General features: G+C 37.8%; 1 pseudogene; it reads left to right on the top strand.

Moving 5' to 3' along the window:
* The first annotated feature begins 308 nt into the window (after positions 1-308).
* LOC138733690 (hippocampus abundant transcript-like protein 1) lies at positions 309-13,546 on the top strand (annotated as a pseudogene).
* The last annotated feature ends 10,260 nt before the right edge of the window (positions 13,547-23,806 follow it).

Genomic DNA, 23,806 nt, shown 5'->3' with positions numbered 1-23,806 from the left:
AAATCCCAGAAAAACCCAGACGGGGGTCCTGACAGCCCCCACGCGCTGGTCCCGCGGTGCCTGATGGGAGGGGGCTGTCCCGGCGGCCACCGCGGGAGATTGAAACAGTCCCCTGGGAGCACCATGACCTGGAGCACCGTGACCTGGAGCACCGCGAAGAGGAGCGTGGCAGTTTGAGCGGCAGTTCAAGTGGGCAGGGTGAGCAGGCAGGGCGCAGAGAGGACCTAGGGACTAGACAGAAGACACCGAGGACCATGGTGGCCACCCGGCAGAAGATCAAAGCTGCTCCGTGTGCAGCAGCAGGCAGGATGGATGCTGCCACCCAGACAGAGCCACAGTGGGCGCATGTAGCTACCCAGACCCTGGGCTGCAGGCAGTGCCCCCCTCCCACAGCAGCTCGTGCCTCTGTTACTGGCTCCACTTGTGAAAGCTGCACTCGAGTGCGGGAACTCCTTTGTATGGTGGAGGAGTTAAGGGAGGAGGCAAAGAGGCTGAGGACCATCAGGGAGTGTGAGAGGGAGATAGACCAGTGGAGCAGGGCCCTCTCACTAACTCAGCAGCCTGCTGGAGCTGGTGTGTCCAAACACCATCCACCTGCAAACTGCAAGGTTGGGGGAACAAGAGATGGGGAATGGCAGCAAGTTCCTGCCAGACGAAGGAAACCTGCTCCCCTCACCCAGACACCAAAACCCCAGATCCCCCTGGTGAACAAGTACCATGTGCTCCAGGTGGAATCTAACCCTGAGGATGAGGATGATGGCTCCCACAGCCTAGAATCCTTCCCTAGGCCGCACCATCCTCAGAAAAAGATAAAAACATCCTCCATCAAGAAGAAGAGGAGGGTGATTGTTGTAGGGGACTCCCTCCTAAAAGGAACGGAGGGACCCATTTGCAGACCGGACCAGCTCCACAGAGAGGTCTGCTGCTTACCGGGGGCATCAGGGAAGGAGGTAGCTAAAAAACTTCCTTCCCTGGTCCATGAGACAGACTACTATCCTCTGATAGTAGTCCAAACTGGTAACGATGATCTAGTAAACAAAAAGACCAAAACCATCAAGAATGACTTCAGGGCCATTGGGAAAATGATGGAGGGTCCTGGGGCTCAGATAGTATTCTGCTCCATCCCAAGTCTAAATAGAGAGGAGCGGGAAGCCAGGAAGAAGAATTCGATTAATGCCTGGCTCTGAGCCTGGTGTGAGAAGAGGGGCTTTGGCTTCTTTGATCATGGGATGGCTCGCACGCCCCCAGGCTTTCTTGCTAAGGATGGGACATGTGGGTCTCCCAGGTGGACTAAAGCCCTTGCTAGAAACCTAGCTAAGCTCATAAATCAAGCTTTAAACTAGATGTGAAGGGGGAAGGGGTTGAGCCCAGGCTAGACAGGAACGACCCTGGACATGGAGCAATGGTGATTGGGAGAGGGTGTGCTGGTGAGGACCACCAGTACCTCACCACACAGAAAGTGGGGGTGAACACACCTGGGGTGGTAAGGGAGATACGGGCACTCTGGAGCTAGCTACTCCAGTCACCAGGCAATTGGGAAAGAACTCTGTTCCCTCTAAGAGAGCTGAAGGCTCAGCAGCTCAGCTGAAGTGCATTTACACCAATGCACACAGCATGGGGAACAAGAAGGAAGAGCTGGAAGCTGTCGTAGGGCAAGAAGCCTATGATGTCGTTGCCATCACGGAAACATGGTGGGATGACTCATATAACTGGAGTACAGCTATGGTGGGGTACAAACTCTTCAGGCAGGATAGGAAAGGTAGGAGAGGAGGTGGGAGGACTTGGACTCCATTGAGATGGATTGTGGTGATGAGGAGATTGAGTGCCTGTGGGTTAAAATCAGGGGAGCCCACCAGAAGGTAGATTTTGTGATGGGAGTCTGTTATAGACCTTCCAGCCAAGGAGAAGCAGCTGATGAGCTCTTCTATAAACAGATGGGGTTAATCTCTAGATCAATGCCCCTCATTCTTGTGGGAGACTTCAATCTTCCTGATATCTGCTGGAAGTACAATAGAGCAGAAAGGAAGCAGTCTAGGAGGCTCCTGGAGTGCGTGGAAGACAACTTCCTTGCACAGCTGGTGAATGAACCAACAAGGGAAGGTTGCCAAACTAACCTGATCACCGTCTATGACTAAGTGACTCGGCTGCTGGATGAGGGAAAGGCTGTGGATGTGGTCTTCCTGGACTTGAGTAAAGCCTTTGACACAGTTTCTCACAGCATTCTGCTTGAGAAACTGTCAGCCTCTGGCCTGGACAGGCGCACACTCTCCTGGGTGGAAAACTGGTTGGATGGCCGGGCCCAGAGAGTGGTGGTAAATGGTGTGAAATCCAGCTGGAGGCCAGTGACAAGTGGGGTTCCCCAGGGCTCAGTGCTGGCTCCAGCCCTGTTCAATGTCTTTATCAATGACCTGGATGAAGGCATTGAGTGCACCCTTAGCAAGTTTGCGGATGACACTAAGCAGGGTGGAAGTGTGGATCAGATAGAGGGTAGGGAGGCTCTGCAAAGGGATCTGAACAGGCTGGACCGCTGGGCTGAGTCCAATGGCATGAGGTTTAACAAGGCCAAATGCCGGGTCCTGCACTTGGGGCACAACAACCCTGTGCAGTGCTACAGACTAGGAGAAGTCTGTCTAGAAAGCTGCCTGGAGGAGAGGGACCTGGGGGTGTGGGTTGACAGCCGACTGAATATGAGCCAGCAGTGTGCCCAGGTGACCAAGAAGGCCAATGGCATCTTGGCTTGTATCAGAAACGGCGTGACCAGCAGGTCCAGGGAGGTTATTCTCCCTCTGTACTCGGCATTGGTGAGACCGCCCCTTGAATCCTGTGTTTAGTTCTGGGCCCCTCACCACAAGAAGGATGTTGATGCTCTGGAGCGAGTCCAGAGAAGAGCAACAAATCTGGTGAGGGGGCTGGAGACCAGGCCTTATGAGGAATGGCTGAGAGAGCTGGGGTTGTTTAGCCTGGAGAAGAGGAGGCTGAGGGGAGACCTCATTGCTCTCTATAACTACCTGAAAGGAGGCTGTAGAGAGGAGGGTGCTGGCCTCTTCTCCCATGTGACAGGGGACAGGACAAGAGGGAATGGCCTCAAGCTCTGGCAGGGGAGGTTTAGGCTGGACATTAGGAAAAAATTTTTCACAGAAAGGGTCATTGGGCACTGGAACAGGTTGCCCAGGGAGCTGGTTGAGTCACCTTCCCTGGAGGTGTTTAAGGCACGGGTGGACGAGGTGCTAAGGGACAGGGTTTAGTGTTTGATAGGAATGGTTGGACTCGATGATCCGGTGGGTCTCTTCCAACCTTTTTATTCTATGATTCTATGATTTAAGGTTTAAGAGGTATAAGAACTGCGTATCTTAAAAGCAGAAATTACAGAATGTGGTTTAGTTACTGTATTAACACAAGTCCAACAGTAATTTAAATAGTTTGATAGCCTTTTCTAACTCAGTTTTAAGCTCAGCAGGTTTTGGTTGTGGATTTTTTTTTGGGTTTTTTTTTTCCTGGCTTGGTATAAACCTAAATTCCTTAGCTTATGTTATTACTTATTCTATAAAATGGTTATGTTTTATTTTGAGGACTGACAAAGAGCAGGAATGGAAAAATAACAAACCAAAAGCAAGCTTTATTTTAACCTTCTCTAATGTTTTTAATAACAAAAGTTAACTACAGCACTTGATTTTTCATCATGCTCTTCTGTCTGTGAATGTAGTAAGTGATCTGTTACTAGCTGCGTGTCACCACAACACAGCACAAACCAATATAGTAGTTGTTGAAGTTGTTGTCATGGCTAATGACTTCCTAGTTTGCTGTGCTATCCAGCTGTAGCTGTGTATTTAAAATGCAAACTATCAACAAAGGCATTATGTATTACTCTAAGCTGCTGCAACTCAAGTTCACTTAGCACTTAGGCAGGCATTTAAATGTGCTGAAAACTTTTTCAGTGAAATTTCACCAAGTTCATAATTGGCATACAAAATACATTTTAATCTATTTTAAAGTGTCATTTTCTTTTGAGACAAACTCACTCTAACTGCAAATCCTGTCTTAGATGGTGGGATGTGGAGGAGGATGGGGATGCTCTGTTTGGAGCTATATTTAATGTCATAAATTATTATTTATTTTTTTTTTACTTAAGTCCAAAGTGTTGTTTTTTTAAAAAAAATCCCACACTTCTGGGGAAGGGTGGTGGTATTAAGTTATTTCATTTTTCTGCAATGGCAGAATAACCACTTCAACAAGTTTGTAACCTATTTTTGTGTGTAGGTACTGCCACCTTCACAGCAAATTTGGTTACTAGTCCTGCCATTGAAGCATAGCTGTCTGCCAGCCGTGGAGATAACCCTGTTGTCTTGTGGTCTTGTTGGTGGCTATTGTGAACATCTGCTTCATCCTGCTAGCTGTACCAGAATCTGTACCAGAAAAAATGAGACCTGCTTCGTGGGCATCTTCTGTATCATGGGAACAAGAAGAGCCTTTTGCAGTAAGATGCACTTCAGTAAGTACTTAATAAGTAACTGAAGATTAATAAAGAATGATAATTAGTTGCTTTTTTAAGCTTGAGAAATCTTCAGTCTTATTAGTTGCTTGACTGCTCTGTATCCCATAATTTCTGTTCTCTGCTTTTGAACAAAAAGATCTAGCTATGTTTAAAAACCAAAATAAAACCAAGCTTTGTGGATTTAATGATTCTTGAATTGGAAACAGTGTTTGGTGTGAAATCCAAATGGAAAATGCCTTACTTTTCTAACTTCCTTATTCTGTTTTATCGTAAGACAAATGCTCAATTCTTATATTGTTACAGACTCAAAAACCTGATATTGTAAGACTTTTCCATATCTGTTTTATGCTTGTACTTCTGGTTGGCAGTGTCTCCCCCACTTCTGAATATGTGGAAATAATTTTTCGATACATGTGATTTCTTTTTAATATAGAATATAGATCTATAAGGCTTGATTTTTCTACGAGCATATATAGGAAGGATTAGTTCGCTTATTCATGTTTACTAAGCTAGTTTGACTTTGTGTTACACTGATAGTTTAAGACAGGAAAGAGAGATTCTTAGGAGATCCATCCTGCTGGGAGTTGATTGTGAGTGTCGAGAGATGAGTGATGTGCTTGAAAGACTGCATTTAAAGACTTTATTTTCCACAATTTATTTCTTACTCAAACTGATTCATATTAAGGCTAAACAGATATAAGAAATGTACAAAGAAAAATACTCCCATAATTTGTAAAGGGGAACAATTGCAATGAGGCTGTAGTATTTGCTAGCATCTTTCAGAGGAGATTATTATGGAGATCAATTAGAAGATATTATGCATGTGGTATGATATGACATTATACGATACTGTTTTCATTAAATACCTGTAATACGGCACTGAACAGTAGCTTCAAAAATAAAATAGAAACTTCATAGAAGAATTGGATACTACAAACCTTATATGAAAGGATGATTGTCCTTTAGGTTTAGGGCCAATATGCAAATAAAAGGTCATATGAGTGGTGCAAAGAGGTTTGCAGAAAGATGCCTTAGGAATCTACCTTAGCCAAATTTCAGTGCATGTGGTGAAGCTGGAAAAGCGGCTTGCTGATTTTCATTGTAGAATTGGATTGTAATTCATCTGACCTAAAGAGTGTACTTTTCTCTAAGCTAACTTTTTTTCTCTAATATTTGTAGATAAGGGTAAATTCAACCGGTATCCAGCCTGTACTGTCTAAACTTGATACTAGCATTTACTGGGAAGCCCTCTAGTCTGTAATGAAACAGTATTGTAGAGGTGGAGACAAAAGCTTGTTTACAGTGGGAATAGACTGATATAATAATAAGAGAAGGAAATACATGTATTTCTTCATGTTCTGAAGTAGAAACTCTTAAATGGTCAAGAATACCTGTACATCAAATGTTAGTGTGACTAGTCTCCCTTTTAGACTTGAGATAGAGGAAGTAAGAGCATGAATAGTGTGAAGTTCCTCAGCAGAAGAAAGCTATTCTGAATTACTTTAGCAATCTGGGTTTAAAAATAACTTTTGGATGAACTAATTTCATTGCAGACTGTGTTTCTCAGTATCCTGATGAGGCTGATGGGGGAAAGAAATGCAGTTCTCCTTGGTCTTGGCTTTGAGATCCTTCAGTTAGATTGATATGGTTTTGGATTTCTGTTTTAGAAAGCACACATTTTTATAGATAAATAACTGTTAAAGGACTGAAAATATTTTCCCAAGAGTTTTTCCCCATTTAATTCTGTTGTCATGCATATTTAAATATTCGGTGAATTAAGTATTCTCCTTTGCATTACACTACAAAATTTTAGCTCTATTTTGCACATGCAGGAATGATTGAATTTTCCAGGTATATTGTGTAAGAAGACTAACAGTGCCTTCGAAAAAGGAATCTTTGCACTATTTTGGTCCACTGAGTTTTATATCTAAAAATTCGATAAAACTTCTTCTTAAGCTTACAAGATAGTCAGTAGTATGTTCTCTCTAGTCATTCCACTGGATCCATTCTAACCAGTTACGAGATCGTTATGTTTTTTGTTTGTTTTTTTTTTCTAACATGTCATTCTGTTACTATAACTGCATTTGGTCTTGGAACAGAGATTCTTTTGTTGGAAAAATTGTTTGTAAGTAGAGTAAAGTGGAACTGAATGGTTGGAAGAGCTTTTTCGCTTTTCTGCTTGTTCTTTGTTAGAGCATTTCTTAGTGAGTTACACAATTTACAGAACTGTCTTACTGGGGTACCCTGTGTAATTGTTACTTTGTACAGCCTATGAAGAGTCTGTGCCTCACTTCACTCTCAATCCCTTCTTTTCCATTACTTGCATAGCTAGTGTGGAATCAAATGCACTTATGTTCCAACAAGCTTAGGGTGATTTGTGGGAGGGAAATAGGAAGAAGGCCCAACCAGATAATTTCCAGACAGAGGTATAAAAGTAATTTTCAAAAGGCATTAATCTTAAATGAGGGTACCCTTGTGGCCCATTTTGGGAGAGTGAGGAGTAATCACATGGGCAGTCTCATTTTTAATTTAAATTATGCATTTGCCACAGGATGATGTGGGCAGCAGGAGCTGTAGCAACAATATCAAGCATTACGTTCCCAGCAATTAGTGCTTTGGTTTCACGAAATGCAGAGTCAGATCAGTAAGGTAAATATTAAATGAATTTCTGTTTCATGAACTGAGTACTTTCTTGGATACCTCTTCTGTCTAGAAAGCTTATCTAGGTGTGTTCTTCAATTATGTTGTTGATTAATGAGTTTCCTTGGTAGTAGATTTGGAAGTCTGTCAATCTTTGTGGAGACAAAAAGAGGTACACAAATTTATTAAATTTGCATTACAAAATACATAGTTTTTATCTGACCAGCTACTTCTTTTCTAGCTTCCTGTAGAAGTACTACAAGAGCAACAAAATCAAATTTAGTAACTTTCTTGGTTTTTACTTCCTCTTTTTTATTAAACGTAGTATTCTCTTAAGTAGATAGTGAGGATTAATATAACGATACCATCTTTTTAATGGAAACTAAAACCACTTGCCAGATCAAACTAAGTGTATACAAAAGCTCTATTCTATGTGGAAAAGTTGGGCCTATTGCTATAACACTTCAGATTTTCAAGGAAAAAGAAAGAAAGTTTAAGTAAATAGTTGATCTGAGAAGACAAAAAATAATTTGTTTTGATGTGAAGAGGAGTGAATAGTTAGAAATAACTCTTCATTTAAATGAGGGAAGGAGTTATCACAGACTATAACGCTGATGTATAGTAACTGAATTTAGAATTCCCTTTAAAAAAATGCCTTCCATATAAATCCTAAGTATAACTCTTGCTGTAACTTCGTACAACTTTAAGTTATATAAGTGCAGTTAATATAGAAGGTACAAAGGAGATCAGTTCTAGCAGGCAGATTTCTGTTATGTGTGAAAGGTGTGTAAGACGCTATGTTTCATGGCTTTTTTCATTCCCTTCTCCTCAGTTTTTGCTTCTAATGGACACATTTAAAAGAGTTTTAAAATACATGTTTTCTGTTTATGAAATGAAATAAATTATTTCAATTGATCTTTCATTTTGTTTTTACAGAGGAAAGTACTGTTAATAGCTCAGGCACACAAAAGTTTCTAGAGTGAAGTTTTGCCACCTAGTGGCACAAAGATTTTAAGCTTATATGTCAATGCGAAGAAAAAAGTTGGACAAGTTTCTTTTTGGCATGTTTACTTTCATTCCATTTCACAAGTCACTGCTTTAAGAAGGAATGGGACATGCAGACTAGTAATATTGTAAAAAGTGTCCTGTATAAATTTAATCTCTAAGATCATCAAAATACTGCTGTCACAATGACTTAATTAAATGGAAACAGAAATGCACCCATGGATTTTTGATTAAACATTTAGAATAACGTAAAACTGCAACCAATCTAGTACTGTGAGTTTACTACTCTGAATAATTTAATTGGTACTTAAGGAAATAACGGATTTAGACTAGTGAAGGGAATAAATTTATTGCAGTCTGCATGTACCTTACTAACAACAACCCTGAACACATAGATAAATTACTCCAAATTTCACTGGAAAATGAGTTGAGCAGTTACTACACTTAACCTCTGCTCTTGTCTCGTCATTGTAGTCTTTGGGTGAAGGTGTTGAACACAGAAAATTAGACTTGCACATAAATTAAGTCACTCATACCGAAAATTTGTATCGTTACCTGTAGTATGCATATACAGTGACAGAACTATGGTGATGTAGAGGATTATCAAAGCTGTCTTCAGTGTATTTCTCAATATCTTAGTATGTAGAAATGATATGAGGTGCGCTATTTTGGAACAGCCATTAGAATGCACTAAATACTGTTGGATCTGAGTGTTTTATACATGATTTTAAAAAATAAAGAAAAACTAATTTTTTTTTCTTCATTATATGTTGTCCAAGGAATAGTAACTGGAATAAGGTCTGTGCAATGGCCTGGGACCAGCACTGCATGGCTTTATTTTCCTTCTCTTTCATGTGGAGCTCAATGAATTGCCTTCTGGTCAGACTTCTGGAAAAAAGGCAATGCAAGATCCCAGTAATAAGGTAAGATTAAAATTTGGGATGAAGTTTGCAGTGTAGAATTCATCAGGGTGAAAGTCTGTCACTTTTGTTTAATTTAAAATCTTTATATCCAATTTTTGAACTACTCAATTCTCACTTGTCAGCTTTACTGAACTATTAAGAGAGCCCATAACTGAAATTTGATTGTAAATATTTAGATTTACAGTAGTAGCAGCTATGGTTTTAGTATTCTAGCAGAACCAGTTAGCTTCTTTTGATGTAAATCTACTCAAAACACAGTTCTAATCCTGAATTATAGTGAAACATGAAATTCTGGCAATAGGAAGGTAATTTTTGGTAACTTAGTAAATTGTTTTCTTTGAACCTCACAGAAATAGGTTAATTATTCTGATGAACATTAATTCAGTATACAGGTGAAATACATTTTTTTTATCCACTGGCTGTAATAATGCTTTTCTTCACCTTTCCTTACCTGTGTGAAATGTGAGGAGGAGGAAAGAAGTCAATCCTATAGAACATTTCTTTGGAACTCCCTTCAGTCTGTTGTTGTCTCCTTTCCATCTTTTTTTTAGATCTTCATTTTTTTCTGTTTTGTGCTTTCCTGTTGACTTTTAAAATAGCAAATAAATGCTTACCAGAATATGGAGGATCTTTTGAGCCTTTTTTTTTTCATTTTAGTTTGATTGTTCTGACCTCTTCAGCTACAATTTCATTGCTTTTTCAAAATACCAAGAATGGACTTTAAGAGACCTGATGATCCCTTAGCTTGTCATTAAGTTGATTAAGAAAGACAACAGATTAGCTGAGTACGTAAATAACTCGTGGCTGTAGCACTGTGGGACCAATTGTTTGTTGTTAAACCCCCAGTCTGTTCCATTTTCAAGTTATTAACTGCAACCAGTGTTTGAACATACTGCTCACTGCTGCCTGTACCTGTGGTGAGGTGCTCCGTAATTTTCTCAAGCAAATTGAGTGGAGTTTTAGAAAAAGGGGGCAAACACAATCTTTTTCTTGTACAAAAAAGAACCTGTATTAACACATGGTAAAACCGTATGGTCATGATTGCAGGTTTTCAGGAGCTTTGTTATGCTTCCTCTAGTTAAAATTTTGCTCTTGAACTCTTGTTTTTTAAACCATTGAATGTTTCCTGTCCTCAGGGAAAGCTTTTGTGTGTTCACTTTTTGACCTTGTACATACATACCTGTAACAAGTAACGTCTGTATGTTCTGTTACTTTAAGAATATCCATGTGTGAGGTTGTTTGGTTTTTTTTTTGTTGAAGTAGCCCACATTTATTACATTGGAGCAATTGATTACTCCACTAAGTTATAAATGAGTCAAAACTTCTGTTGTGGAAATCCCCAAAGCATGTGGTAGAAGAAACTCCTGTGTCAAAGCCTAATGTACAAGCTTCTTTATAAATAATTTTTTTTTGTAAGCTGTAAGTCTAAAGGAACTATCATTTCAGATGTCCTTGTTTTCTTGAAAACTTAATAAGTAAATAGACTTTTTAGTTAGTAGTGCAGCAAAATCAGTAAGTATTTTCATAGCCAAGATTGCTTTTATTCTGCTTTCAGTGGGACAGCTCTTAGATTTAAATATAGAATCACCGGGTTGGAAAAGACCCACTGGATCATCATGTACATCAATATCTACGTACTCATAAGATTTGTTAAATGTTTCTAAATACAACTCTACATGCCAAGTACCTAACACATAGAACTATCACTCAGGAAAATAACAATACACTTTTTTCCCCACTAATTCTTATATTCAAGTCTACTGTAACAGTGAGAAAGTGCTCCACAATTTAAATATTACAAAGGTTTAAAAATTGATCTAGGTAAAATGAGTGGAAGTGAATACCAGGGAATGTACCAAAATTAGGCAAGGGAATGTGTACAAGCCTAGCTTACAACACTAGTGCTAGTACCTTGGATTTTCAAGGCTCAAGTGCAAGCTATGTCTCTTGATATTGTTCAGTGTTTTAAATTGATAACTACAGTTGTTTTATAGATACACTTAGCTTGGAAAATATTTTCTTGATTTTTATTAAATGCTAACAAATATTCAGTAATAAGTGTTTTAATAACAAATTTAAATGCTCACTTACCTTGTTTTAAAAAGTTACTGTATTCTGTGGAACTGCAGTTAAATGGTGTAATGTGTTTTAGTCTGTGACAAGCATTATTACTTTTTTTTAAGTTTTAGCTTATATTCTAACCCCTGTTTGTAAGTCTATGAGTAATGCATCTATGGAAACTCAACTGTAAATGTGCTGTTACTGTGCTGAACCTAGATCAAACCCATTGTGCTGTTTAGGTGAATTAAAAACAGTTCTTCCTCCTTGTTTTCACCCCTGTAATACTATTACTGCAACTACAGGAAACAGATTTTGAACTTGTTATCAGAAATGATATAAGTATTGTTAAAATTATTAATGTGAATATTTGTAACTTTTGACAAATTCTACTTCGGCAGAAAGTTGTCTTGTCCCATTTAAAAAAACCAACATCCAAAACCATTTAACTTAACTAGTGAAAGCTGATTATTGTCATAATTTAGTATTCCACCTTTCAGATATTAAGTCTTCTGTGTTTACTGATGGTCATAGTGCTAATACAAATTGTTAGATGATCTGATTTTGTAAACCTGCATATTCAAACACTGGTGACAGGAAGGTTTGTATGCAAATTTCACTTACTAAGCGTGTAGAGTAAATGGAGAAGAACACATCCTAGTAGTAATTTCTGGTATTTTTTTCAAACAGCTCAAATTTAATTTTTTGTCCTTTTTTTATTGGCTTGCTTTTAAGTATTCACTTGTGTTACTCTAGAGGACTTAAGGATAAGATTTTACTGACTCTATTTTATTTTTTTTATCATGGAAGTGGAAGAGCTGCAATGTTACCACAGGTCACCCTTGTGATTGTCTTTCATCACAGAAAAGATCTGATGCACTTATTCAAGAAAGATTGTGTATCTGTCTTAATTCCCATTTAAATAACTGTTTGCAAAACTGGAGAGCCTAAAGAGGAGAGACAGGTTGTGTCATTGTGATTATCCGCAGGAAATCCTTAGCGCAAACAGTGCAGTCATAGACTGTGGAAAGTAATATTAACACCTAGCAATGCAATGTGCAAGGACTGCTTTTCAAAACTTCTTGCTCCCTTCAGTAAAATTGCAGTAGTGGAATGTTCAAAGCTGCTCAGATAAATTAGCTCTTACATTACAAATGAGAGTATTAATTTACGGAAATTTATTACATTCTTTAAGTACTTGTGGGCTTAGCATCACTTGAAGATATAAGTAGTATTGTTGCTATGAATTCTATTAATATGATTATATACTTCAAATTTAGAGACCGTCAGCTGACAAATTAGGCCTCTGCTTGCAATGAATTGAAACAAGGGAAATATCTTATTACTGTGTGCTTAATTTCAGCTACTTTCTCACTTCATGTTAGAAGGGGTTCCTGCACTTCACGTGGTATAAAGAGAGTACACTGGATTGACAAGTTTAATCCTCTGATTTTATTCAGTTTTGATTGACAAAAATATAGAAAAGATGTTTAAGATGAAAAAAAATTTGCTGGATTTCTGATGCTTTTGTAGTGTTTTTCATGAAACTTACGTGATTTGATATTAATCTTGTAACTGTCTAGTACTTGTTTTTAATTATGCTTATGAAATGTGGATAAATTGTATTTTAAACAAACTGCTTATGCAAGAGAGAATAATTTCGAATAGCAAGCTTTCATACAGGTCAGCAAACAGTTTCTGCAGTGAAAGCAGTATGTCCTTCATAGCCTGCTGTTACTTTTGTCTCTCATGTATTAGTTTTGGGGGTGTTTGTTGTTTGTTTAGCTAATTTTGATTCTGAAGTGTGTCGGCTATGGAAGTAAGTGGAAAAAGTGAATTTAAAGGTTTATTGAACATTTGTACTTCTACGTGTTGAAACATTATCCTCTTAATCATCAAAGGAGTCTAGCTACTTTAACATCATGTTGTCTAAAGGAAAAAAATAATTACAAAGAAGCATCAGTCAATGTCTGTTTCACCTACTAGGCAATCCTATCATCAATTGATAGCTTTGTGCATGCTTCTGTGTTTTAGATCAGCAAGCATATCTGTTGAGGAATTCTGAAGTATTGGAGATACAGGAAGTTCATGTGGTGTACGTATGAACACCTTTGCATAAACTTTATAGTCGCTGCAAATACATCTATCTACCTTAATGGTATAGTCCTTGATGCAGAAGTCATTGCCTAAAACTTCATGAATTCTTTGATATGCTTGTTTCCCCACAGAAAGCAATCCTTCTTGGTCTACCCTTCCTGGTTGGAGCGTGTATCGTTCTTCTGGCTTTTCTAGTCACCTTATTTATTCCTGAGCATAGCGAAGTCAGCCGTACCAGAAAACACAGCAACAGCATCAGCAGTACTCTAACAACCTAGACCAAAGTAGTGAAGAAGATGTCATACCATTGCTACAAGACAGCAGTGTTTAAAGGCTACTTTCTTGGGAGGCAATGGAACAAATTCATGCACTGAATTGTGGCTGTGGAATCTTGGTGGGGTGCACAGAATATCTGACCTCTGAAAGGAAGGCAGCTGTGTACAAGGGAAGGTTACATTCTTGATGATACTTCAGATTGATACCATACTTGCAGGAGGGCTTGTTTAGTGTGACAGGTCACAACCATCTGTGATTCTAACCAATACTGGACAGCAAATGCTATGTCAAATCCCGGTTTTGGGTAGAAACCCGGATACACGGACACAATGGATATTTTTTTTTCTTTTAAGTTTGAATATACAGCTCACAAAGTTGTATGAAACATAATCAAGTTTGAGGCAGAATAGTTTCTGCCACCACTATTAGTAGTTGTTTTTTATGCCTTCTGTCTGCATATAGTCCTCACAGTGTGAGAGGGACTGGTCTGTATAGTTATGGTATCTGAAATAATAATGGATATAAAGAAAAGTGATTTAATTTCTTGAATATACACACTCAAATACTTAGTAACGAGAAGTTACTTTATTAAAAAGTAGAATTTTAATTATAAATTCTAATTTAAAAATGAACAGCTTCAGAAATATGGAGACTTGTGGATGCCAGAGTAGTTTACATCAAGAAATATGTGTATTTATATATTTATTGCATTTTGTCACTTCATTGCCATATGAAATAATCTTTCCTACTGGTTCTTTTCATCTCTGCCTTAACTGCTACTTAATGTTCATTTTTAAATTATGTTTATCCTTCATATAACTGTCTTACCTGCTGAATCTCATGTATATATTCATATCAAAATAGCTTTCTAAAAGATGCTTTAAAGGAGTTAGGAATAGCTTCAAATGTACTAACTTTTAAAGACATTTTGTGAAGAATACACACATTTGTATATACTCTGCTGCAGTTGAAATGGACCATTAAACCAACTTTATTGAAGTACTCCTATGAATGTTTTGTATGTATACAATATATGTAGATATTTGTGAGACGTTTTAATTTTTCCAGATGGGGTGCTGTGTAACTCACGCATTTATAAATGTAATGAGGGTACTGTCAGATCTTCAGTTTTTTAAAAGGATTCTGTATTGACTGAACAAATTTTAAAAATATGTATGCTGAAACTTGCTCTACATTGAGCAGAGGTAACAAACATTTTGTACTATGCAGTTTGGTTTTTAAGCTAATAAGCTTCCTAATGCAGATAAATGTACATCTTAAGTTTTCTATGTTTCATGTGTGTCTGTTCTTCCAAGTTCACAATTGTGAATTCTGTGCTTCAGAAGAGAAATACTTGAATCCTAGTGCCGTATTTGCAATACCCGTATTCCTTTTGTACTGATGTGTTTTGTCTGTGTCATCAAGCATAGTGAAGAGCATGCTTTGCTCAGAAGTCTGTTTGGTATCTGACATGGTTGCCACTGGTGTAGAGCAGTGGAAATAATTGAAAGAATTCATTTTAAGGAAAAAAATCCCAAGGCACTGCTGATCTAAATCGTATTTCAAGTTAGAGAAGCTTTTTCTGATGAGGCTTGGGTGTTTCTTTTACTTTAGATTAATTGGAACTAAAGCCTGGGCTTTCACGCTAGTTATTCCTATTTTTTTTTTTTTTTCCTGCAGGCCGGTCTGCAGTCAATTAGGGTTTGCATGATGCCAGTATAGAATATTGCAAAATGATAATGGAACTTAAGAGGTCATACGGTGTGGTAGTGTTAAAAGTAGCAGATATCAAATTCATCACTGCTAATAATAATACAGCAGCTGGTCAAATTTGAATTTTTATATTAGAATCTTAGAAGCACAGAAAGTTTAGTGTGAGAAGGAACCTTTAAAAATCAGGGGGCAGTTACATCTTTCACTAGATCTGGTTGCTCAGGGCCTCGTTTGACTTCTTCCAGAGATATGGCATTTACAACCTGTCTGGGCAACCTCTTCCAATATTTCATCACCTGCATAATAAAAAATTGCTTCCTTACATCCAATCTAAACTTACCCTTTTCAATTTAAAACTGCTACCCCTTGACCTATCACTATAGGCCCTGGTAAAACTTTTCTTGGTCTTTTTTAATAAGCCCCTTTTACATATTGAAGGGATCTCCCCAGAGCCTTCTCTTTTTCATGTTGAATAATCCGCCTGTGTTCTCTCAACATGTGTTCATAAGAGAGGTGTTCTATCACTGTGGCAATTTTTGTGGGCCTCCTCTGGGCTTGTTCCAACAGATCCATGTCTTTCCTGTGCTGGGGAAGTGAGATATGGATGTTAAATTTATTTGAATGCTTGGTTTTAATGGCTGTCATTACTGAAAAAAGATATTATACAAAGTTTTGTAGACCCAAATGGACCCAAATGCATTGCTGTGCTTATGTGGAGGCATTTTATAGGGAAGAAGGACTTGATGCTGACATGCCTTTCTTACATCAAGCAACTCTGATGCTGTGGGCCTTGTTTAAATCGAGTAACTCTGACAAGACCTTGAAACAGAGAGCTGAGAGATAAACAAGAGTTAGTTCAATGGGAAGAAGTACCAACTGAGAGAAAAGCAAACGAAGAAAAATCAATATAGTTAATTTTAGTGTAACTTGTTTTTTTAGCATGCGCAGTTGTTTAGCCAATAATATGTTAGTAATAGCCTTATGGACAACTACCTTTAGCTAATAATACACTGTAGATAGCCTTGTGGACTGCTATGTAACCCAAAAGGCTATATAAAGAAACAGCTGACTCAATAAAGGATCTTCGATCAATCAGATTGAAGTCCGTGTCTTAATCCCCTCATCATGCTTACTGAATTGTGATGCTCATTTTTCAATTCCAACCACCAATCATGCAAAGGTGTTCATTAAAATTCAGCCAGTGAGTTTTCCTCTTCCTCAACAGCAGTCAAGTTTTCTTTGAAGCTAACTAGAATTTTTGTGTTTTTTAACCAGTGTATTGAAAACCCACTAAAAATTAATATGGAAGAGTTTCAAACAGGTTGCAAAATTGTTTCCAAGGTCAAGTGTAGAGGTATGAGAGTTTTTATAGGTGACAACTTACACCTCTTCTAACAATAAAAACACATGATGGCAACATTTCCAAACTTCTGCTTTCAAAAGTATGGTCTCTGTAAAATGAGTTTCTTTAACAAAAATGTTATTTTCTTTCTCATTGTTAAAATGTAACCTTTACATTGAAGAGACAGATTAAATGTTTTTTATTTTTCTAAAATATTGACTTATGTACATAGTACTGACACATCATCATCACAGAAAAGGTCAGTGGATTTGGAACACTTGCTTATCTTTCTGTGAAAGAAAAATGTGTCCTCAGCTTTGAGTTTGATGACTCTTTTAAGCACTTTGGCATGAACCAGTGAACCCCTGTGGTACAGAAGACATTCATGGTCACCCTGCATCTCTTTCCAAAGTATTGTAAAGATTCTAGTATTGAAAGATCTTGTTTTTATAAAATTACACACACTGATGACATGTTGTGGCACTTTGTGTGCTTTTTATTTATGCTCCAACTTATTTGCTGCATGAGCTCACCCATGAATGCTCCAGGGAATGAATTTCACCATTACTATAACCTTACTTCTCAGGATCCATTTTTTTATTCTAGTCAAATCAACCAGTCCATCAGTGGTTACAGTTGTGCACTTTTTTATAAAATATATTTTTATTAAAGAAACTATTCACTGTTGAGAATATATCTTCTCCAGCACATCTTAACTGACTCAAAGTTTTTCTCTGTGCGTTTTTTAATTTTAAAAAATGATGAGACATGTTAGGAACACCTGTGTGTTCATCCAGTTGTACAGGAAACCTCCCACATCCTGTAACTTGTTCTAATACATGTTTCTTAAAATCTTCAGCAATGTTTTTCATGAAATTCTTTAAAGTACTAGATTAAGCATCACTTTACTTTAAACATAGATGAAAAAAAATTGTATAGGTTTGTCTTCTGTGCCCTGGATGATTAGTTTTTAGATGCCGGCTAATCCTGATGGCTTCATGCTGTTATTGTACCTAAAGACACACTATGCACTGAAACTGAGGTTCACTGTTACCAACAGTGGATGTAAATTTGTATTTCAAATAGTCATCTTGATAATTTTGATTTTTTTTTCCCTAACTTTGTAAAATCTGATTAGAATTTTATTAATATTATTCTGTGTGGCTGTTGAAGGGCTCGTACGAATAGCAGAAGTGTCAGCTTTGCAACTTTCTTGTTTGTGTTTTTGTTATTAGTATTACTTTCAATACGCAGTTTTTTTAAAAAATCTTTTTAAACCACTTGATCCCTTTCTGAGGGTTGGTTTAGTTATGACTAGACAATATAATCCATAGATGCACTTAGCTGCAGTATATTGCAGTACACTGAAAAGAAACAAGTAAATGAGTGTGCCACAGTCAAACCCTCTCTGTGTTGTGAAGCACCCACTCTTCTCCAATAATATGTCATGTACTGACTATGTGATGTGTTACCATCTGACAAACAAAGCAAATGATGGTGTCAGTGTCAGAACATCAAATATTGGTATAGATTTGTTTCTTTCTTACTTTTTTTTTTAGGTAAGGAATAAACAGAACTCTGATATTTTCTTCCTGCACCCCAATGGATTGCTTTACACACCCCCAGGATGTTCACCCCCTGGCTGGGAAACCATTGCCCCAGAATTTGTTTTATTGTAGAATAAGAATGTACAATCACAGTAAGGCAGTTTCTCACTTGCTCAAGGAGGTAATGGGCATGCTTCTTTAGAGCCGCTGCTGGTCATCGTTTGTGTTGAACTGTGCATCCCTGGTCCAGAGGAACAAAGTTCTAATTGTGCTGGTGCAATGTATGTTTCTTCTGGTTTGTTCGGGTTTTTTTTTGTGAGGTTTTTTTTTTTGTTTTGTGTTTTTTTTAAGGAGAAACCATGTTGTTACCCCTCCAAAAACTGGGGGAGAGGGGAGAAAGACAAGGGAAGAGAGATAAAATACTGAGACAATTATGCTTAGGATATTTGTTTGCTTTTCCTTTTCCTCTCTGCTGAGATTTTGTGCTGCTCTGTATATGCATTTGTCACAAAAATATGACGTTACTATACTGTGATTATATAAAACCTTATACTGGGATTTAGATTTCCTAAGAAAGTCTGTTAGCCAGTGTGTTACAGAGTCTGGCATCAGAATGACTTTTAAGAAAAGAATTTTTTTAAAAATAAAATCAGCTCAGAGTTCCTTGTTGCTGCAGCCTAAATGCTTTCACTTATGGGATCTTCCAAGCTTAATTGGCTAAGCTGAGACTCTTCCTAGTCAATGTGAAAACTCTGGGGAACCAGGAATAGAAGGCAAGCAGAATGGCCTAATTTTTATATGACTGAGTAAAATGAGCATGATTTCCAGTCCTGTTTCATAGAATCATAGAATAATCAGGTTGGAAGAGACCCACCGGATCATTGAGTCCAACTATTCCTATCAAACACTAAACCATGCCACTCAGCACCTCGTCCCCCTGTGCCTTAAACACCTCCAGGGAAGGTGACTCAACCACCTCCCTGGGCAGCCTGTTCCAGTGCCCAAGGACCCTTTCTGTGAAAAATTTTTTCCTAATGTCCAGCCTAAACCTCCCCTGGCAGAGCTTGAGGCCATTCCCTCTTGTCCTGCCCCCTGTCACTTGGAAGAAGAGGCCAGCATGCTGTCTCATTTGGTTTTCAGAAGATTGGTGGTAAGATTGATCTAAGAGTAGCGGAAAATACTTGAATCTCACGTGTTTAGAGAACTGTATTGAACCAGTTTTTTATTTGCTAGACAATTTCCGTTGAACAAAGTGTTTCAGAAAAGAGGGTGCTATATGTCTTCTCTCATTGCTTTCAAGAACAGTCTTGCTCCATTCTCCAGAAGATTTTACATTAAGAAGATGGAGAAAGACGGGCAAGATTCAGGATATGCTTCCAGGCCTAGCGTTGCTACTTTCTGGCCCTTGCAGCCTGTCTATTTTGTGTTGATATAAAGGTGACTTTATATTATATATTGCATATACAGTGTCAGTGCTTAAAGCGAGAATGTTACATTCCTTACTTAATTTGAAAGTAATTCCTAGATGAGTTACTGAATCCCTAAGAGCTAGGTAATGTAAATGCAGTCAACTGAATGAAGTGCTAATGATTTTGAAGTCAGAATCTTTTTTTAAACCATGGTTTGGCTGGCAGGAAACAATGGTCATATCTGATTGCATGTCCAAATGAGATTTCCAGCTTATGGATTTCAGAAAGTTGCTTGTATGTGAAGTGTCCCTTAATTGCTGCCTTATGTATCTCTTAGTACTGCTCTAGGCACTGTAAAGGAGGTTGCCGCTTGCTCTGCTCTATCTGAGTGAAGGCAAAAATCTGCTCAGAAGGACTTTATTTAGTCACGATGCAAGAAAATCTGACAGAAAATGACAGGCAACTAACAGGAAGCCACATCAAATGACTTTTCTAAACATGTGAAAAGAGTTGATGATCTTGAAAACTTTGCTGTATTTGTATAGTTTTCTCTATAAAATCTATCTTACAGGCAGATTTTGTCTCACAAGCAATTAATTTTCTTTCTCTTTCCCCCCTTCCAGTTTTGATAAGAGTATATCTAAGCATATTTTTGTGCCTTGCAGCTAACTATTGCTATTTTTTCTGAAAGTGATGAGTTCTATTTTGTTAGAGATACTTAACCATATATGGAGGTGTCCAGTCTATGTTATGCCGATACTACCTTTGGTAAGCAGATGCTCCTTCTCAGAGTAGTGATTAAAACATTGCTGTGAAAAATAGGGAAAGAAAAAACCCAAGACAAAGTCTTCTAGTAACAGACTCTAAGTCTTAAGCTCTGAAGAAAAACTGAAACAAACCCGTCTAACCATCCTTCCATGTTGCTTAAATCTCCAAACCAGTTTTTTCTAGCTGTCTTACTTCTTTGCACCTGGACGATAACTGAAATGTATTTCGTAATTATTGGCTGCACCAGTAACTGACTTATAAGTACCTTTGGCATCAAACTTCCATAGGCTTGCCAAGCTAGCCCTCTAGTGTGTACACTGTGCTCATGCTTAAATGCATTGCAAGCTTTACTTCAGTGCAGCTAGTGATCCTGCAAGCTTTAATTAATTGCAGCAAGTTTTAGACATACATTTAAGTGCTAGTAGAATTCTTTAAATACCTTATTTAAAGAAGTGCAAAAGTGTATATTTTATGTTTTTGTTAACACTCAGAGACAAATAAAACTGAAATGGGAGAGGGGAATGAAAATATTCACTAGGCTCTGCCACATAAAACCAATTGCATTCTGCAGATCCTTGTCAGGCATACATTTCAACCTCTGAGAGAAGTTGCAGGCCTTTGTGCAGTCTCGGGAAAAACCCATTTGCAGAGCTGCTAGTTTGCAGTCTTAACTGAATGGTTAAGGATTTAATGTGTTTGGACAATGGGATTCCAGTTTTCTTCAAGAAACAACCTTTCCCTGTCAATGAGTTAGCATTCGTTTTTGAAACATGGAGGCTTGTGGGGGAAAATACTTTAGGAAATATGGACTGGTAAAATCTTGTAGTGATTATGGAACCATGTGATGCAAAATAAATCCAGATTTTTTAATTTTTAATACAAATAACATGAAAACAGAAAATGAGGCAAGATCAAGAGAGGTTCAATTTTTAGTGCTTCAAAATTGTTCTGTAATTATTTATCTGTATGTGAAATACAGCAGCAGAACTGCAGCTGCCCTTCCTGAAGGTGAAAGAAATTAAAAATGTGATAAAGGTCAGCCTGTCAGGCAGCATATTATGAGCAAAACACTTTCCTAGGATACAGCCTCACTAAGAGTGGGCTTGAGCCACTTTGACATTACGGCATCTGTCAAAAGAAAAAACAGCTCATGATTCTTGGCGATAACTTAAGGCAGTAAAAACAACCGCTTTGCCTGATTTCTTTCATCTCAGGTTATGGGGGGAGGGGTGCGGAAACATTAAGCTACCATGTAGCTATAATATTAAAAAGTTCTGCGCAGGTGCCTCAAGCATCTGATTGAGGTCTTGGTCTTTTATTTTATTAGGAAATACACAAAGGTAAAAGCTTATCACTAAGTCTGTGGAAGAAGCCCAGAGCAAATATCTTTGCATTTATTTACTTTTGTTTTGCATTGAATGTAGTTATATTTGGAAAGAGACTATTAAAATAGAATGGGAAGTATTCCCTTTGTGTCTTTCAATGTGATTTTTAAAATTTTTGTTTGTAAATAGGATATTTATTTTTCCTTAATTAGAAAGACTCCAAAAATGAACCCAAAATTTTCAACTTGTGCTGTTCTGTAATGCTGACCCATCTAATGTGTAGGATATTCATAATAAAATATGCACTAGAGATAGCATTGGTTTACTGAAGAGAGAGAAGGAAAGAAAGAAGCTTGGCTTTCATAACTGGCTGAGTTTTCAAACCAGATAAAAATCTCCTGTAATGAGTAAGCCCTGTCTGGAAGTTAAGACAGTAAAGATTAGTACTGCTTGCAAGAAGGTTTTGTTAAAAACCTTTCAGTTAAAAAATGCTTTACTTATAGTAAGACCTAGGTTTGAAATGGAATGTTTTGACATCCCATTGTTCAATGACTTTGGCCAAGATTATATCTGAAAGATAACTATAATTTTTTTAAAATTAATGCTATGAATCAAAAGTGATAGTAAAACCTGCACACCAAGCTTAATGTCTGTATACTGAAAAACTTGACATTCAAAGAAGGGAAATCATGCCCATCTCAAAGAGCTATTTTCCGGTGATAACCTGAGCACCACAGTCTTTGCAAATATTCCTCTTTTCAGAGGAAAACTTACAGCTTCAAGCATGTTGTGTTTGAAAGCTTGGTGAGTTCAACTAGTGCAGTCTCAGGTGTTAATTTCACAGCTTATTTTAGTAGGATACACTTCCTTAAATCATGTGCTGTAAATGTGCATTTTGTTTATTTGTTCATGCTCCATTATTTTTTCCTTGAGATTACAATTCTTACTCAGTTTCTGACTGTGTGACTTTTAAGAATATTTCCAGTAGATAGGTACATGATTGTGTTCAGCAACAAATAACCATGCTTGACTTGTAGCGTTCAGATACTTGTTGTCAAGGGAACACTAGTTTAATGATTTCTTATGTCCTTTTTGCCCTGCATAGAAGAGATCTAAAAGTCTAAGGAAAGGGTCACACAGCAGTGCTGTTGAGAGAATTGTCTGTGCTGGTGACTTAAGCCTTGATTGCAACATTTCATTACTAGACAAGGTTCAGATGATTATTCCCATCGACAGCAGTTACTGGAAGTGCCTAACACTGCTCATTGCAGCTTTCTAGAAAGACTAGTGTTTGTAATAAAAGTATCTTCACTTTTGTTGTCACAGTTTTAGGCTTCATGTCAGGGTCTCAGGAATAATTTGAGATGTGAGTGCCTTTGTAAAATTACTGTACTACTTTATTCCTAAGTAGAATTAATCACAGAAGAAAATTTTAGCTAAGGAAGTAGGACAACCATGCATAAAAATCAGAATGTTGTTTGAGTTAGGATGTGCCTTAAGGCACTGACCTTCAAATGCTTGAGTAAAACATCACACATACATTTTTGGCCGTTAGATGGTCTAAAACCTCTTGTCAGCCCTTTTGGAAAATACAATGACCCCATTATGGCAAAAAGCAGTTGAATTACCTAAAAAAAATAAATATATATTGACATCACCACTCAACTCAGAGGACCACAAAGAGCTTTATCCACTGAATGCAAATGGTATTTGTAATTCTACATAAGACAACCTCCAGTAAAGGACAGACTGAGGGAGTGAAGAGTCCTTGCTGTTTTGTCTCTTTGAAAGTGCCTGTTGTGAAATCTAAGATCAGTTCCATTAATGCATTCTGTGATGGACTGAAAATCCTCACCTATGCACACACAATGCATTTCACATCTCACAGAAGTTTTAGTAAGTATGAGTAGTTGTCTTCTGTCTAGTTGGGTATAGATTAGTTAGGATTTTAGTAAACTGGAAAAAAAAGTAAAACCTTTCAAAAATAATCACTGTCTGTGCAGTAGAAATGTATTTGCCGAGGTAGATGATGGAGAGCAGGATACATGCCTGTTTTGTAATTAAAAATGGGAAATAGCAGGATACCTTTTGTGAGAGTCAGCTGTTCTGTTACATGAACTTGTGCTAGAAAGAAGTCAGGCACAGCAGGAATGCATCTCTGTGTGTCTATGCGGCTAAAGTACTGAAAACCAAATAGAAACAAAGATGGTT

This window comes from Phaenicophaeus curvirostris, chromosome Z (assembly GCF_032191515.1).
Source record: "Phaenicophaeus curvirostris isolate KB17595 chromosome Z, BPBGC_Pcur_1.0, whole genome shotgun sequence".
In the NCBI taxonomy this organism is placed as follows: Eukaryota; Metazoa; Chordata; class Aves; order Cuculiformes; family Cuculidae; genus Phaenicophaeus; species Phaenicophaeus curvirostris.
Note: the sequence above shows the minus strand (reverse complement) of the source record. Positions and strands in the feature narration are given on the sequence as shown.